General features: G+C 36.7%; 1 pseudogene; it reads right to left on the bottom strand.

Annotated features, from left to right (window-relative positions):
• The window catches only part of LOC107693207 (uncharacterized), an 8506-nt pseudogene extending 3053 nt beyond the window's left edge, over positions 1-5453 (bottom strand).
• Between the last annotated feature and the right edge of the window lie 1003 nt (positions 5454-6456).

Raw genomic sequence — 6456 nt, 5'->3', positions numbered from 1 at the left:
TGTGTGTGTGTGTGTGTGTGTGTGTGTGTGTGTGTGTGTGTGTGTGTGTGTGTGTGTGTGTGTGTGTGTATGTGAAGATAACTAATCCAGTGGGTGTGTGAGAAAATGGAGCTGTTTGAATGATTGTTTGTGTGTGCGTCTTCAGATAATACGCTCGGCCTCACTTAACAGCCATAACCGCGTGTGCTGCAGATAGCAGCGTATGGCTTGAGCGAACATTACAGCTTCAAAACCTGAGTTGGGGCACTCTTGAAGAAACACTGTATATCATACCTAGAGCCAGTGCATCTGGGCTTTTGGAGGTGACTGTGAGAGTGACGATGAAATGAGATCTGGAGGAGTCCATGTGCACCAGGGTGGGACTGTGAGATCTTAGTTTTAACACACAATTGATCAGCTGCATTACCTCTGCAGAGCTCCGCACCAACCTGACACACACACACACACACACACACACACGTCAAGTCAAACACATGCAAACCCGTGACAGTCATGTGTGCATGCAGCAAAAGCTCAAAGTACAATGAAAAAGGTCAAACAAAAAATAAATGCTGATTGTAAACTTACAGTAAATGCAACCCACACATGTGTCTAAATGCAGTGTCTAAATACCTCTCAAACTCAAATATTTTGTTCATTACAGGACTTGAGGTTTTGGCGCCGTTCACAAAAATAGAGTCCTGCAAAACAAGGGTGGTCAGAGAGTGTAGGCTGTAATACTAGGCCATTACAATTTTATAGATCTCATAAACACTACAAACAATCAGTTCACTCACATCATTGATCGCCTGCACTACTGCTTCACATGATGAAGATCTTAAAAAGGAAAATTAGATTTAGTACACCTACAAGACATACCGCATTCCCAAAGCATGTGGTTTCTGTATGAAATATTTTCATTTAAATTCAATCACAGTTTATTATTAATTTACTAAATTAGATTGAATTTCAATTTTGTTTTTATTAATTTAATATGCATTAATCTACCACTATTCATTAAATATGTATTTAGATTACATTACCCATTGGTTGTGGGTGATCCTGGGATGTGATCAAAGTGTAGAATTGGACGCACCCTGCAGTGAACTCTGATATTCCCCCTCAGCTCCTACAGAGAGAAATGTGTTTTATTTTTAGTATAACTGAATCATCCTGAATGCTTACACAGTCATTTTTAAGGAAACTGGTCTAAACTACTTTAAATATTCATAACTGAAATATTCAGGGTTCAAAAACATTAGCCACCACAGCAGGTGATAACATAATGTCATATCCAATGTACTCCCTAATAAATGGCAAAATGTTAAATCTATAGATACATTAAGAACAGTAAATCAAATCAGAGAACCACATACAACCAGGGTGTTGTGGAGCAGCCTCCTCCTCGCCCGCTCCTCTCTGCACCTCTCCTTCTCTTCCTGTAAAGAGCGTTCAAGTGCGGTCACCTGAACCCGGAGCTCTGCAGAAAACAAAACGGGGAAAAAAAATCTTCACAACTATCTATTTGTGTACATTAACATATGAATGCGCAAAGCAATGCAGGATCAATTGTGTTAACATATAGAAACCACTAATCCATGTGACACTGCAGTCAGAAAGTTGAATGATTTGACTATAGAAAAAAAGTGATTGAGCAATGTCGTCGGAAGCCAAAGAAAAAACTGAATGAGAAAATACTTGACAGAGCCAAAACAAGCCACATTTTACAATATGAAACATTGTGTAAATCACTTATTTTTTTTCTACAGTAACACTGTCCAATAGCTACAGTACACCAAATAAACAAGTGTTTTCAGCTCGTTATCTTTTAGGATCCTAAAGCATGATGTGAATGTGAGGGGGAAATGGCAAAATACAGGTCAAATGTCCCTTCACGTCAATGCAATTATGTCTGCAATCGTCCACAAGTAGGCATGAAAGGGACAAACTGGTGCAAACGTACAGACTAATTACAAACTAAACAACTCACAAGTTTGGATGTCAAAATTTACACACTTTTTGACACAAAATGAACACTAAATTATCTTTATGCAACTCAGTTCTAGTGACCGCTTAGAACACTAAATTGAAGGTTACCTATATCTCTGTGACCACTGGATGACTAATGGTCAGAAAAAAGGTGACTATATTTAATAACAGCCCAACATTTAGTAGTAACAAACAAGATACGCAAAAGATTCTGGTTAATAAATCTTTGTTTGCACTTATTATTTTTGAATGTTTACAATAACTAAACTGTGACTGGTTTAATAAATTCTAGGTTTACATACTTTTTTAATTGTTGATAGTTGATAGTGCCACGTGAAGTAAATGTGTGTCAACATCTAAATGCAAAGAAATTAATATTAAATTAATTCCACCAAACATCACTGGAAACAATAATGGTAGTGATCAATACAATATCAAAAGCCAAACTTATATAACGACAGTGGAAAAACACAAACAAACATCACCATGTACTGTAATCTTTGAATGTATGCTTAAAAGCTTTTTGTCAGGAAGATTTTTTCATTTGCACTTTGAGACACAGTGACACAAGGGATAAGATCCACAGGCCCTGCGGGAGGGTTGTCACCATGGTGTGCAGGTGACACACAGGACACATAACCTCACTGTCCCTGCTGACAGAAGCTTTTCCTGGAGGAGAGGCTGGGGGTGGGGAAGTGTGGATAATCTCTGAACACTGCACCACATACCTACTGTCACAACACGGCTGCTTTCGTGATAGAGAAGGAGACAGATGAAGGAAGAGACAGATGGGGAAGAATGAAGGGAATGAGAGCAGAAGATTAAATAAAGAGGAGATGGAGGTTCAGAGTTGAGGTTCGGAGTTGAAGTGTATGTGCACGTAATTAATGAATGAGATTCATTAAGTGTATTTGGAGACACAAATATTCATAGACAATACAGATGAACTGATATACTGGTATTTGAGTTCACACTCACTCTGAAGGTCATCACTTCGGAAATCCTGAATAGCATTTCTGGCAGTGCCCACACATTCAAACAGCTGCTTGCTTTGTTCCTCCAGCTCTTTAGCAAACCCCACGTAGATGGTAAAAACATCCCTCAAGTCCTGTTTCAGCATCTGAGAGCAACACGGAGCACATGATGATGAAATGAGCAGCATTGAAATGCAATGTTTTTTTTGCCATCAAAGCAGTGTTTTTGCCATCACCTGAACTTCAGACAGAAGTTTGGAGAGAGCTGCGTGTGTGGACTTCTGCACCTTCCTCTGCTGCTGATGTTTCTGTCTCTGGACATGGATTTCCTCCTTCCTCTCATGGCGGAGTTTACCTAGACACTTGAAAAGGTTAAGGAAAGGTCAATGGGGAACAAATACAAACTGATCAGAGCATTTACATCGTTTTTTTAAACCTTACAAAAAACATTGTGGAGATGGTAATTCTATGGTATTTTGATACACACTACCATTAAAAAGTCTGGAGTCTAAGATTTTTTTAAATTAATTTTAAAGGCTGTATTTATTTTATCAAAAATATTGTGAAACATTATTACAAATTAAAAGGACTTTTTCTATTTTAATATATATTTAAAAATCTATTTTATTCTTGTGATGGGAAAGCTGAATTTTCAGCAGCCATTACTTCAGCCTCCAGTGTCACATAATCCTTAAAAAGTATTTTAATATGCTGATTTGGTGCTTAAGAAAATGTATTTATTATTATTATTAATTTTGAAAACAGTTTTAATATTTCTCAGGGAGTCTTTGTTGAACATAAAGCTCAGAAGAGCAGCATTTATTAGAAACAGAAATATTTTGTAACAAACATGTTGACTCATTTTTTATTGATTTAATGCATCTAACAGAATAAAATTATTAATTTATTTTAAAAAATCAATCATTTATCATAATACAAAATGATTATCATATTTATACACCATGGTATTTGGATTGCACTCATATCTACTTCAAATATTATCATAATATTTTCATAATATTTTTGTACGTGGATCTCCAACCAAAGGTATATTTCTGGTCTGTACTTCATACAGATATTAAGCACGTGAGTAAATTAGGTGAGACTGGCGAGCACCTGACGCCTGTCTGCAAGCCACTCATCTTGCAGTGAAACCATCTGGCAGGTCAAACTCTTAACTGCGGCGGAGGGTCGAACCCCATTAGAGGAGTTTGATGCATTTCACACAGAATTTGCATCATCCATACCTCAGCGAGTCTCAAATGAAGGAGAGCGTTCTCTGTTTCCAACTCCAAAATACGCTCCTCTTTACTCTGAAAGGAGAAAGAAAGAGAGGGCCTTATTGTTACATTTAAGTATATAACTATACAAAATAGATGTAATAGTACAACGTATTTTTAAAATAAAAAGGATACAAGTAAAATAAATGACAAAATTCAACGGATCATCAGTCATACTCTATCCTCTAGCCTAGCATACCTGACACAACTGTGGCTTAAAATCATAGTGAGTTGCCTACCTACACAACACATCTGGGCATCATAGGTCATTCAAATGAGCCTACAAAACACAAAAGGCTGTCTATCCTAGGTCAGCAGCTCACTATAGATTTTGAGACACAGCCATCCCTTAAGAACAATTATAGCGGATATACCATGGAACACTAATGGTATGGGATGATAATACTATAGTATTTTGATATAGGCCTATAGACCATGGTACTGAATAATTACCCTATTCATATACCAAGGTATTCACATAGTATTCAAATGCACGCCAAAGAATATCATAATATCACCAAAGTACTCTACTGCATAATAACATTACTTTTTGTGGGTGGCTTCACACAAAAACAAAACGAATATGGAGGTCATAGGCCTAGAGGTCTAGTAACTTATTATATTAATTATATTATATTATATTATATTACGCTATATTATATTATAAGGATAGGCTATAGCAATTTCTACAATTATTATCGGCTCAAACAAATAATTATAGCAATAAATCATAACGACAGTAGTCTGTAAATCAAATGCAATCAAAGCGACACAAACAGATTACGTTATTTACCAGCCCACCTGTTCTTTGACATTCAGACAATATAAGAGGAAACTCATCCATAGTTTATGCTCTAGAAGATGGACTTGATGTGCAAAAATCTGGTCTCGATTGATAAAGAGCGGCATTGTGAATGAGAGTCAGAACAAGACGTTAAATTTAGAATTTATTGTTCAGTAGAGACCGTACATGATGAGCTCGTGCATGGTTTCTCAGAGGTGTAATCCGACTACCTGCCTGCGCACACTAGCCTATTTGGCGTCGTCCTGTTCGGTGCTTTCTGATCTATATTTAACATTTCATATAGTGTGTCATTGCTTTGAGTACAATGTATGATACTGTTTGTACATTTATTAACAATGTGGGCGTCATATGTGCATTTTGACTGATTTAGACCCTTTAGACTTCATGACAACAATCAGACCTGTAACTACTAGACTGACAGTTGAGACTCAACAGGCCGATGAAGAGATTGTCAACAGCGCCATTGGGATTTGGCGCCCTCTACTGGTTACTTTGTTAATTGTCCGCGACGCTGTCATCTCTCACAGTAAGGTGACATGAGGTAATATGAGGCTGATAAGGTTGAAACCACATCATAGTTGTTTAAGATTCAGTTTACAATTAATGTAAACTGATTTAAACAGCTGCTAACTGCAACATTTCATGAGGCTAATATATATTTTACTGAACATCTAAAAAATATAGTAGCATGAATGACAAAAAGCTGAGATTTGCTAAATAACCATGTTATTTTATATTAGAAATAAATGCAAAAAGCATGATAGTAATGATAGTAAAGATTTGGAAAATGTGCATAAACATTTTTAGGTTAAAAAAAAGTTGTCCAATTTATCGGCATTCACTGTAGGACACAGGGCTCTCCATTAAATTCTTTATTAAGCAGTAAGATTAAGAGTACAACACAGGCTAAATATGTAAACAGCTTTTCCCCTGAGGTATAAATTAACATTGGGAGAGAGTATTAAAAGCAGACTGTTGGAAGCACAGGCTAGAGGCTAATTTTGCCTTTTTTGGCACATTTGACATTTTCTAAGGCAGTTTTCTATTGCACAGTGTAGACAGGTCTTATCTACGTACTAGATCCATTTTACAATCAGCTGCAAACAGATCGACTCCTTTCAACTGATGGATCAAAACACACAACAACATGATTTTCATAAATCTATCAGGTTATAGTTGATATGCTTGTGGACAGACCCAGTTTTAATACCAATAGAAGCTCTACTATAAGAGTAAATCAGCAACCATAGACGATTAACACAGAAAAGGAATGTCTTAAATGCTGGTATACAATAAGTCCTCTTTATGTACCATAAATCACAAAAGACTGAAGGGAATACATTAGTGTTAAGTGAAAATGCCTAAGATACACTGTATATGATGATACATTAGAACAGGGCTGTCCAAACTCGGTCCTGGAGGGCCGGTG

This window comes from Sinocyclocheilus anshuiensis, unplaced genomic scaffold (assembly GCF_001515605.1).
Source record: "Sinocyclocheilus anshuiensis isolate Anshui unplaced genomic scaffold, SAMN03320099.WGS_v1.1 scaffold810, whole genome shotgun sequence".
Lineage (NCBI taxonomy): Eukaryota > Metazoa > Chordata > Actinopteri > Cypriniformes > Cyprinidae > Sinocyclocheilus > Sinocyclocheilus anshuiensis.
Note: the sequence above shows the minus strand (reverse complement) of the source record. Positions and strands in the feature narration are given on the sequence as shown.